Raw genomic sequence first — 11,095 nt, forward strand, 5'->3', positions numbered from 1 at the left:
CCTGCCAGGTTCCTCTGTCCAGGGGATTCTCCAGGCAAGAGTACTGGAGTGGGTAGCCATCTCCTTCTCCAGGGGATCTCCCCAACCCGGGATCAAACCCAGGTCTCCTGTACTGCAGGCAGATTCTTTATTATCTGAGCCACCAGGGAAGACCATAGGTCGGCCCACAGAGTTGGCCAGGAAGTTCCCCTTTAAATAGGCTTTTTAGTGAAGTTCCCATTTAAACAGGCGATGTCTTATAATTTCCCCCTCAAATATGATTTCATACTGGCAATTCTAGGAATTCTGCACCCAGTTGTATTTCCCAGACTGTCTCTCCCCGGCCAGGAAGTGATCCTGACTTTGATTTAGAAATTATGGTTATGTTAACATCACACCCCTCTAATCATATTAACTCAGATGACTATGTCAGTGTGTAAGATGCGCCTTGAAGGCTAACCACACAAAAGCACGAGAAAGAGGAACCCACCCCAGCCCACCTTGAAACCTCTTCCTCCAGAAAAATCAGCTCCAGTCGTCCAGTTCCAAGGACCTCTTGTAGGAGAAGGGAACTTCTGTGCCCTTTGACAGACAATTAGAGTCATCTTAAAGGAAGCGGAATTAGACAGAACGAGCCTCCACGGACTCAAGAGCTTCTTCCCTCCCAACATCCCTTATGTTCCTCATAATGGATCCTTTCTTTAAACATCACACCCCTCAATTAGCTCATAATTGCTGTCCATGCCATATGAATTATGCATCATGCAATGCAAATCCAGGTTCCCTGGCACTGGACAAATCACAAGCTGTTGAAGAAGCTGGAGTAATTACCAAAACAATCCCAGGAGACCTGGAGAAAATGAGCATTATCTGGTCCACAGGCCGTTCTGCCCTGCCTTCCCCACATGCAGTCCAGATTCACCCCCACTCCACTCGGCCTTAATGAAGAGTTGATGGGTTTTGAGCAGGTTCTGTGTGCCAAGCAATGTGCTAACATATACCATGCTTCAACATCTTTATTCCTCACAGTCCTGGGAGGCTGGGACTACCATTTTATACACTACACACCTTAGCTTGGAATACCCTCTCCTTCTGGAGTTTCTGGGTTTCCCAGGCTGGGGCTTGGGTGAGGCTCACCTTTGTGATATAAATGGAAGAAAGGGCTTGTTCATGCAAGTAACAAATGTCATGACAAAGGATGGCTTAAAGCTATTAAAAAAAGGACAAAGAGAGCTCTTCAGAAGCACTCAATGCATTAATTACTAGTCAAATTACATTTATTGAAACTACTTCTTGAGAACCACTAAGAGAGCTATTGTGTATATTTAAAAGCTTTAAAATCACACTTCTTCCCATATAGTCAAACTCATGCATGTGGATTCTCAACAGTCTATGCTTTCATACAATTACCTCAAATCATTTAGCTAATACTATATATGTGTGTGTATATACACATACATATTATGTGTGTTCATGTGTATATGCACACATATGTATGTGTGCATGTTTGTTATATCACATTTGATGGTAAGAAGAGGACACATCCCCCTCAGTGGTTCCTACCTTTCTTCTACCACCATCTCTAGATTCTAATTTGGAGAACAACATATCACTGTAATTATACCCATATTCACGTTGCTTCAATAAGATATATCAAGATTTTATATCCAAATCAGTAGCAATAAAATAAATTATACTCTAGAAGTTCATTCAGCGTAAGGAGGTAAATGTCTATCTTCAGCTTCTATCCATTTTTTTTTTTTTTAGATAAACGTTAATAGCCTTCTTTTCCCTACCCTATCCATCTTTCATGGAAATAATATTGAAGTAACTGCTGCTTCAAGCTTTTAATTATTCACTCATTTTCTCAAACGTTTATTCATTTTTTAAACATTTATTTAGGATATAGTATATGCCAACATATTGAGCTAGGAACTGATGTTGCCAAAGATAAATAAGACATGATCTCTGTTTCTAAGCGGCTCATTGTTGAGTGGAGGACAGAGAAGGCATAGTCTGAAACCGTTCCCTGTGTCTGGGGCTCAAAAGAGGGAAGAACAAAGGACTTGGAGGCAGACAGACCCAGCAGCACCACTTACTAATTGCACGATCATTACAATGCTCAGTTTCTTTATCTGTAAAATGGGGGTAAGTATTACTACACACTTGAAGTGTTATAACAGTCTCTAAGTAGCACTTTAGAATCCATCTTTATTTTTCAAATGTCAGGCATGTATCAGAATTTTCAGTTAAAAAAAAAAAAAAGCAGACACAGCTTTGAAATTAATGCTGACACAGAATGGATTCCTGGAGGCATACCCAGAGACATCTTTTCATCCTGCTCTCTGCCCAAGGACAATTCACCTATCTTGTCTGATTGCTACTTTCTTCACAGGACAAAAGATGAACAAATGGCCTTAAAGGTAGCTTTGATGTTTAAAAGTCAATGATTTTATTTATAGGTAACAAATCATAAACCCCTCTGGTGGTCTTCCCCTCCATGGGAAATATGATTGGGGTCAGGCCCAATGGGGTGGATGGAGGATGGGTCGTGGTCGTTGTGATGGGTGGGCGTTACCTAGTGGTTTGTCAGTGGCCAAGAGTGGCAGCAGGGAGCTGAGGTCAGGAGATGAGAGACACCAGAGCATGCATCAAACTTGAAGGGGGAGATAGAGTTTAAATAGAAAAATGACATCAAAGTTGATAGCAAAGGAGCTCAAGGGATTGATGTAGAGCCCAGACAGACAAGGCCTACTTTTTAGCATAGAAGTTTGTTCATTCATTCACCCACCCAACAAATATTTCTGTAGCTCCTACTTCTTGCTAGTCTGTGTTGGATGTTGAGTGTGCCATAAGAGCAAGATAGGCATGACCCCTGTCCTCAAGAGGTTTACAGTCCAGTGGGAGAAGCAGTCATTAAGAAAAGAATTACTTAAATACATAATTATCAGCCCTGAGAACTGTTCTCATAGAGTGCCAGGTTGTCATAGAAGCAGAAAAAGCAGACCAGATAAGTCTACAGTCAGGAAAGCCATTCTAGAGGAAGTGACATTTAAACTGTGGTATGAAAGATACACAGGAACTAGCTAGGAGAAGTTGAGGGAACAATTTCCATAAATGACAGGCACTTTGGAGATGCCATTTTATATGGACATTAAAGAGGGCAACAAGAGGGAGATTCCTTAGAAGGGCTGATCAAAACAGATTGGCAATCACATCATCTTCATCTAAAATGGGTTTATATATACATATAGAGAGAGAGTCAAAGTGTTTCTTGTGTCAAAGCTTCAGAAACTGCTATAGCAATATCTGTTTCTTGTGGGAGAGCTTAGATTTGAGTTCATGTTCTTGCTTTTCAAGAGTGAACTCTCTGGGCACTTTAAGAGCTGTGAGTGAGTTACTCTTCCATGTAGAAGCTGAACATGGGTCCCCAGTTAGTCTTAAATGAACCCTTTCCTTCCATTCCCATTCCCTGCCCATGACTCTTCCTGAGGCCCACGGAAAGAAGGATGGAAGGCAGGACATGGAGGAAGTAAGGATCTATGAACTTTACAGCTATTCAAGTGTTGCCAAAGTGTGTTAAATAGCCAAGTAGATTCACCAAATGTTAACATGGGGAGTAAAAAGGACCTAGAATTGAGTATGTCCAGAAAATAAATTAAACAGATATTCTGGCTTTTGTTGCAGGACTTATCAGAGCCTTTGTAATGTACATTGTAAATCTTTAATTAAGGATACAATTAGTAATATTTTCCAAACATATTTGACCATGAAATGTGCTTTTCGGTACTGTTTCTTGAGGGGTGTTGTGATTCAGAATGCATTTTGGTAAATGTTGTTTAAATAAGTAACTCAACTTTGGGCTTTAAAAGTGAAATGGGTCTTACAGACATCCTTGTTCGAACCTCCCGCTTTACAGAGGACTATGAGTAAAAACGACTAATCTAAATCCACTTCTTTTATACATATAGCTGATTCACTTCACTGTACAGCAGAAACTAACACACAATTATGGAGCAACTATATCCCAATAAAAAAATAAATCCACTTCTTTGACATTATTGTATACATTTCTTCTATACTATGGATGCTCATTCTATTAACTTACAGGAGAGTAAAGTGCTATAAAGGGATGAGGAAATCTCTGCATGTTACCTTAGAACTTTGAGCAACTGCTCTGGACCTCAGTTTGTTTACATTTTCAATGAATACAATGCAACCTTGAGTTGCTGAAAAGGCAATATTGTATGTAGAGTACCTGGTACAGGGGGGGTACTTAATAAGTTATCAGCTCTCCCCATTTCCCACCAGGAGAAATAAGCATCATGCTTTACACAAATACTACATGCAAATATTCAAGGCTTAAAAAAAATGTGTTTTATCCAGGTCCCAAAACAGAAACACATTAATACAAAGTAAAATATGCTGTTCAGTTCTGTTGGTTTAGACACTGCCTCTTTCTTCCCAAAAGTGTTTCTACTTTATAACCTGGTGCTAAACTTCATTTAATATGAACACATTGGAGTTTATAAACTGTTATCAGAATTTATGCTTCAGAATTAGAGCATTTCAAAAACTGGACTCTCTTACATTTTAGTAAAGAGGAAATAGACTCCAAAAAAGGAAGTGACAGGCCCAAGGTCACTGCATGCTTTTGAAGGAATCTTAGCTCCAGTAAACTAGTACCGTGAACTAGTACCGTCTAACTTGGGGCCTTTACTCCAAATCAGCAACTCCTCATTTATTTTCTCAGCACTTAAGGTGAGCTATTTGCTCTTTACCTCTGTAAACCCAGGGAACTTTGAGGGATCCTTGTTTTCCTTACTGAGGTGGGAAGATGCAGTTTGAAAAGAGAAAAGCTTCCACCATCAGAGTTCAGTGTTTGGGGCTGAACAGAGGATTCAGCAGGTTTAAGCAGGGTTTCAGCTAGAGTCCAAGCTGGACACAGACTTCTCTTTCTTCAATTAACTGGAAAAAAGTGTTCCAAGGGAAAGCCCCTTTTCTGATGTACATGCAGCAAAGCAGGTGCCAGGCTGCAGCCCCAACAGTTAGGCAAATCAGTTGTGCAGACTTTAAAAACTAAAACAAAGGTAAACTGAACATCCCAGAACATAATTTCTATGAAATGCCAGTGTAAGTAACAAAAGTATCAATTTCTGCTCTCTCATCCTTACCTAGCTGATGCCTCGGGCAGTGATGCAGACATGGATCTTGTGGGTCTGGGTTCTAATGTTCTAATGCTGCTCCTTTCACTCACTGCCTGGTGACCTCGGACAAAGCATGTCCCCTTCCTGTCTGATCCCTCATCTGTCCTCTGGGGGTGATAGCTGTTTGCCTTTTTATAAGAATGAAAGGAAAGACTGAAATCAAACATCTACTCCCATGCCTTACTGCTGATTCAGGGCAGGCATCATACTCAGTGCTATAGAAGGAAGAAGATTGTCTTTTGCCCTCCAGGGTACCCCTCTTCTGGGGCACTTTCACCCCAGATTCTGTGACAGACACTCTCATAAAGAATCCCCATGGTGTGCCCACAAAACAGCAAGGAAGTGTAAGGCAGACCTTAGTGATTCACCAAGATGCTGTGTTTGCTTATTCCTGGCCCATGCCAGAGACCTAGCTTTTGCAACCATTGTGTTTTTGAACCCATGAGCTGATGAAGGGATTCTGTGAGTGACAGTCTGATCTGTCTGGGCAAAATCTGAGAATCTGCCTTGGAAATATTAATAGGCAGCAGAGCAGACAGAGCCTTGAAATTAATTTTAAAAAGGAGGCTCTTGTGCAGTTAATGCTCAGTGGGTGTATCTCCCTGTTCATAGGTTGTGGGTCCAATCTCCAAGTGCGACATGGGGCCCAGGCAGCAGGCACTGTGTCTTAGTCAACTTGGAACAGGGCAGGAGGGTGCCCATTGAGGGGGATCAAGCCCTCAGGAGACGGGAAATCAGACTAATCCCAACATGCTTGTTCTATATAGATCCCAGCCGATTAGAGGATCTTGGAAAGGCCCTAGTTCTTGTTGGAAACAGAACTGGAAGGGACCAGGGAAGGCAACCAGGTTTAGTCTCCTCGCAGAGATCAAATAATCCTAAAGTCACGGGAGGAACACTCTTAGAAAGTTTTCTTCCCACCTGGAAAATAGAAACCTCAGTCCAGGGGAGACCCTTGCCAAGGCAACAGAACACACTTGGGGTGGGTGATGGACATCACCTGGCCCATCTCTAATGTAAAACAGATCAGGAAACTGAGGCAGGGAGGACTTGCCAGGGGACACACAGTGAGTTAGGGGCAGGGCTGGTTTTGAAACCCTCGTTCTTGACCCTGGGAGCAAACTGAGGGTGGGGGTGGTGGTGGGCCCTGGGGCTGAGCTCTGTCAGCCAGGAGGGTGAGCTACATCATGTGGGTGGTATTGAGAACATGCCCAGGTAGAAGATACACATCACATGGGTTAGAAAGTGGATTGAAAGCTCATGTGTAAAGCCCAGGGCTTCCTGCATAGGCCCTGCCCTCCTGCTTCTGCTCTGTCATGGCCCCTGCCCACCCTCTCCCAACCAGGTACTCTTGAGACCCTTGGAACCATGAAAACAACCCTACGCGAGATGAGGACATGTGAGTTCCCCTTAAAACTTGTACACAAGTTGGCTAATCCTGGCTGGAGCGATGACTTGTCTCAGTACTTCTCAGAGTGTACTGGCCAAGAGGCCCCTAGCGGGCAGGGATATGGAACTGGTAGAGGAGATGGGAGGAGATTTTTTAACCCAACAAACATGTCCATTTATCTTTGCAGACATTTATTGAGGGCCTACTATGTGCTAGGCACAGAAGGCTCCGGATCCCAGACGTCTAATCAGCACTCTGGGCGGGTACGCCCTTCTCTCTGAACGTCAGCCTTCCAATCCTGGGCTTTGTGCTGCCTCTCTTTCTTCTTTACTCTCTTTCTTTCTTTTCTTAAGCCACCAACAAAACTCTGACCTCTCCCTGAGCACACAATGCAGGCAGTCACTCATGCATTAACAACCACCGGGCCCCAAAGGTCGTTTCTATGACAACCCTGGGGTCCTTAATGACCCTGGCAGGCCAATGATTTTGTTTTGTTTGAGAGTGAAGGAATAATAAGTCAGGCTGGCTCAGCTCGGGCGCTCACCCCCTCCCCCGCACCCCCTCCCCACTCCGCCGGCGCTGATATACTGTTCATTATCTGGCACTGCATCAGCCCCAGAGACAGGGCAGCAGCCGGCAATGAAAGACAAGAGCCCGGCCGCAGACAAAGAGCTGTAAAGGACCAGAGTGTGCCCTGCATACAGGGCTGTCGGGCTTCATTAATTCCATCGCTGGCCATGGAGTGGGAACAAGTGCCCTGGGGTCCCCAGCTCCTGGAGTCTGGAGTCGAATATACCCACTTGAACCCCACACCACTGCTGGGCTCTTTAGAAAGAGCCATGTTTGGGGCCCAGTCAGGAAGTCTCAATCCAGGAGGTTCACCGGATTCACAGCCAGGCAGCACCACTCCCAGCGGCCAGACCTATCATTTTAATGACGGGATGAACAAGGCAATTAACGTGTGGCCCCACCAGCCTCCGACGGTAACTTCAGAAGCTGGACCCTTTTGCCCAGAAAAAAGGAGGGTGGTGAGATTCCTGGTCATTGTCCCTCTAGACTCTCCAGTGGGGTTTTCTGGTTCTACCCCGAGAAACTTTCTGGGGAGGTAGCTCTCGCTATCTCCTGATCTTGGGGCAAAATGGGCTTCCAGCTTGTCACATTAATTTTCAGATGCGCACTTCAGCAGCATCGGATTTTGCTAGCAGGACACTTGGAATTATTTTTGTTGTGTGTGCAGTGGGAGTGTGCATAGCTGAAATCCCCTAGAATAAGTCATTATCCTCTAAAAAAAAAAAAAAATTCAGCTCCTACTGGTTGCCTGGTGGCCCTATCAGCTGACTCATTTTCCAAGCTTTCCCTCAAGTAATTAGCGTTTTCATTTTTCCCAACCTGCTTATTAGATAAACTCCAGGATCTCAGTTCGGTTGAAGCACATTTTTGTGAGTTGACTCGTCCCAGCCTCTCCCCAAGAAACAAAAAGGACAGATCTGGAGAAGGGCACAAAGAGATGAGTGATTTCTGCCCATGCTCTCTCTCCTGAACTGTTCACTAATGAAAGCCAGCACACTGTTGTTGGAGATCCTGGGCAAGGAGCATGGCGGGGGATTCCAGCCTCTGCTCTCGGACCCCAGCATGAGGTTGGGCAAGTATGTTTGGTCATTCTACAACAGGAACCAAGTCCCTTTCAGTGCTCACATTTTCAAAAGTGCAGAAACAAGATGCTGCTGACTCCTGGGAGAACACAGTCATCTCTTGCCCTTCCCTGGTCTGGGTTTCCCCACTGTCAAATGAGGGGCTTGCTCTGGATCAGGAATGGAAAACCATGAAGGTGTGAAGCTGGCCTGGTGGTGAGGTCTCAGGAGACTAGAGGATGTAGACACTAGCTTCCATGTGGGAATGCAGGCCCAGGATTGCCAGCGCTCCTGAGGGGTATATAAGAAGACAGAACCTGGCTTTTTAAAAATGAAATCTTGAGATTTTTCACTGTTGTCAATTAATTCTAATTTTCTATAACTTTATGCTGATCAAGGAAGACACATGGGCATATAATGTGTGGTCCCAGGGCCACCACCTTCTGCCCTAGACCTCTACAGCTACAAATGTTGTCAGGTAACCAGGCACATTAACGTTGGGGGTCACAAAGAGTTGGATACAACCTAGCAATTGAACAACAACAGCAACAACAAACTAGGCACATCAGCATTACTTGGAAGCTCTTGGAAATGAACAGTTTCAGGCCTCACCCCAGATCTCCTGCATTATAAACCCATGATCCATTAGTACATTAAGTTTAAGAACCAATGTACAGGATCTTCGAGGTCTCTGAAACTGGCTGACTTTCCGTAACCAGGACATTCTCCAGCACCTTCCCCAAGTATAAATTGTGTTCACCTCTTGTTCACCCAGTAGAAGAATGGTCAGTAGAAGAATGGTCTATGGGGAGTACAGGAGACCAAGGTATGTGGGCTCATTCTTAGGGCTCCATGTGCATCTGGTCCAAAACCTTCCCTCAGGCAGGAAACAGTTAAGCTATCCAGGGAGTTGGCTGTCTATTCTCCTCCCAAGGGAATGGAGTGGCAGAGTGGCTCGATCTCATCGTATGTATGTATGTATGTGTACATATATATGCTTATATATACATAATATATACCTATATACCTATATAATATATACCTATATATCTATATAATATACACCTATATATATGTATATAGGTTTCTCAGGTGGAGCTAGTGGTAAAGAACACACCTGTCAATACAGGAGACATAAGGGACATGGGTTCAATCCCTGGGTCAGGAAGATTCCCTGGAAGAGGGCATGACAATCTGCTCCAGTATTCTTGCCTGGAGAATCCCATGGAGGGAGGAGCCTGATGGGCTACAGTTCATAGGGTTGCAAAGAGTCTTGCTAAGACTGGAGTGACAACACACACATACACACACGGCTGGGTTGGGTCTTAGTTGTGGCACATGAGATCTTCGTTGCGGCCTGCAGGCTCTGTAGTTGAGGTGTGCAGGCTTGGTAGTTGTGGCTTAGTTGCTCCATAGCATATGAGATCTTAGTTCTCCAACCAGGGATAAAACCTGCATCTCCTGCACTAGAAGATGGATTCTTAACTACTGGACCACCAGGGAAGTCCCATAAATGTGTATTTTAAAGTCCATGTTTTCCAGAACTGACAGCTATTGATCAAGTTCTTTCATGAAATGATGAAAGATGGCTGCTGATCTGACATCATATTGGTTTGCTTCCTGATTATCCTAAAGTCTTTCCTTGGGTTTCTCCTTCCTTCCCTAACCTTCTAAATGTGGGCTGATCCCAGGGCTCTGTCTTCTGCTACCTCTCTACAAGGGTGTTTCTCTGAATCCACTCTCTCAGCTTCCACGTCTCAGAGAGGTAGGGGTATTGCCCTCCCAATGGCTTGGTGCACCTTCAGACCCCAGTGGCTAGAAGGAAAGAATTACACTGCCCCAAAGCTCATTCTAGTCTTGGTCACACAGTCACTTTTCGTGGCCTCATCACTCAGGCTTGAAACTGGGTGGTGGCAGGAAAAGCCAATGTCCTGAGTCCTGATGTTAACCATTCCACTGAAGTTTTTTTCATCCTCAAGATGTTCTAGGAGCAAGCAATCTGGAAACTGACAAGTCAGCAAGATGATTTTATGAACATGTTTTCGACTCTCTGTGATAATGACTATTTCTTTCTCACTCTCCTCTCGTCCGTATCCAACAGATGCAAGATGTGGTTGTTGCCACCTCCTGGCTCTCCCTCCCAAGGCTGCTGCCCTGGGCTGAACCCTCATTAACTAGGTCTGAGATCTCGAGATTACTCTGCTGAAGACACAGTACTAAATGGAACTCCACTTGTCTGAATCGGCAGTGTGTCCTCAGGGCTTCCTAAAGGAAGCCCACAGTCTTCACCTGGCTTTCAGACCCCTTTACAACATGAGCCAGCATGTCTCACACTCTTCATATCACACACACCAGACTCTCCAGGTAAATGGAAGGAATGTGTTTTCCTCTTGCTAGCCTAGCCTGTAACATTTCCTTTAGCAGGAATGTTCTTCCACTATCAATTTCACCTAAATCTAAGTGCTTCCAAGTGTTTAAGGCTCAGTTCAAGGTCACTTCCCCCAGCAAGTCTTACTCCCCTGCCAGCGCTCATCTTCCCTCCTCTCCAGTTCAGGGCTACTTTGTTCTTCCCCCTTATGGCATACCACAGGTCTTAGTCTGTTCGGGTTGTCATAATAACATATCACAGACTTCGGTGACTTAAACAACAGAAACGTATTTTCTCCCAGTTTGAGTGGCTAGAAGCCCGAGATCAAGGTTCTGGCCAATTTGGTTTCTCATGAGGGCCTGCATTCTACTTTACAGATGCTACGTTCTCATTCTGTCCTCATGTGGCCTTTCCTTGCTGCATGCATTGAGAGACAGGGTGAGAAAGAGAGTTCTGTGCCCTCCCTTCTTATAAGGACACTAGTCCTAGAGGATCAGAGCCCCACTATTATGATCTCATT

General features: G+C 44.5%; 1 long non-coding RNA gene across 1 annotated transcript; it reads left to right on the plus strand.

Annotated features, from left to right (window-relative positions):
* Positions 1-7,064: 7,064 nt before the first annotated feature.
* Positions 7,065-8,557, plus strand: LOC145539423 (uncharacterized). Its single transcript, XR_014077785.1, has 2 exons — positions 7,065-7,559; positions 7,977-8,557. It is a non-coding gene; the product is annotated as an uncharacterized LOC145539423 (long non-coding RNA).
* The last annotated feature ends 2,538 nt before the right edge of the window (positions 8,558-11,095 follow it).

This window comes from Giraffa tippelskirchi, chromosome 2 (genome assembly GCF_054371585.1).
Source record: "Giraffa tippelskirchi isolate mGirTip1 chromosome 2, T2T-mGirTip1v1.2.pri, whole genome shotgun sequence".
In the NCBI taxonomy this organism is placed as follows: Eukaryota; Metazoa; Chordata; class Mammalia; order Artiodactyla; family Giraffidae; genus Giraffa; species Giraffa tippelskirchi.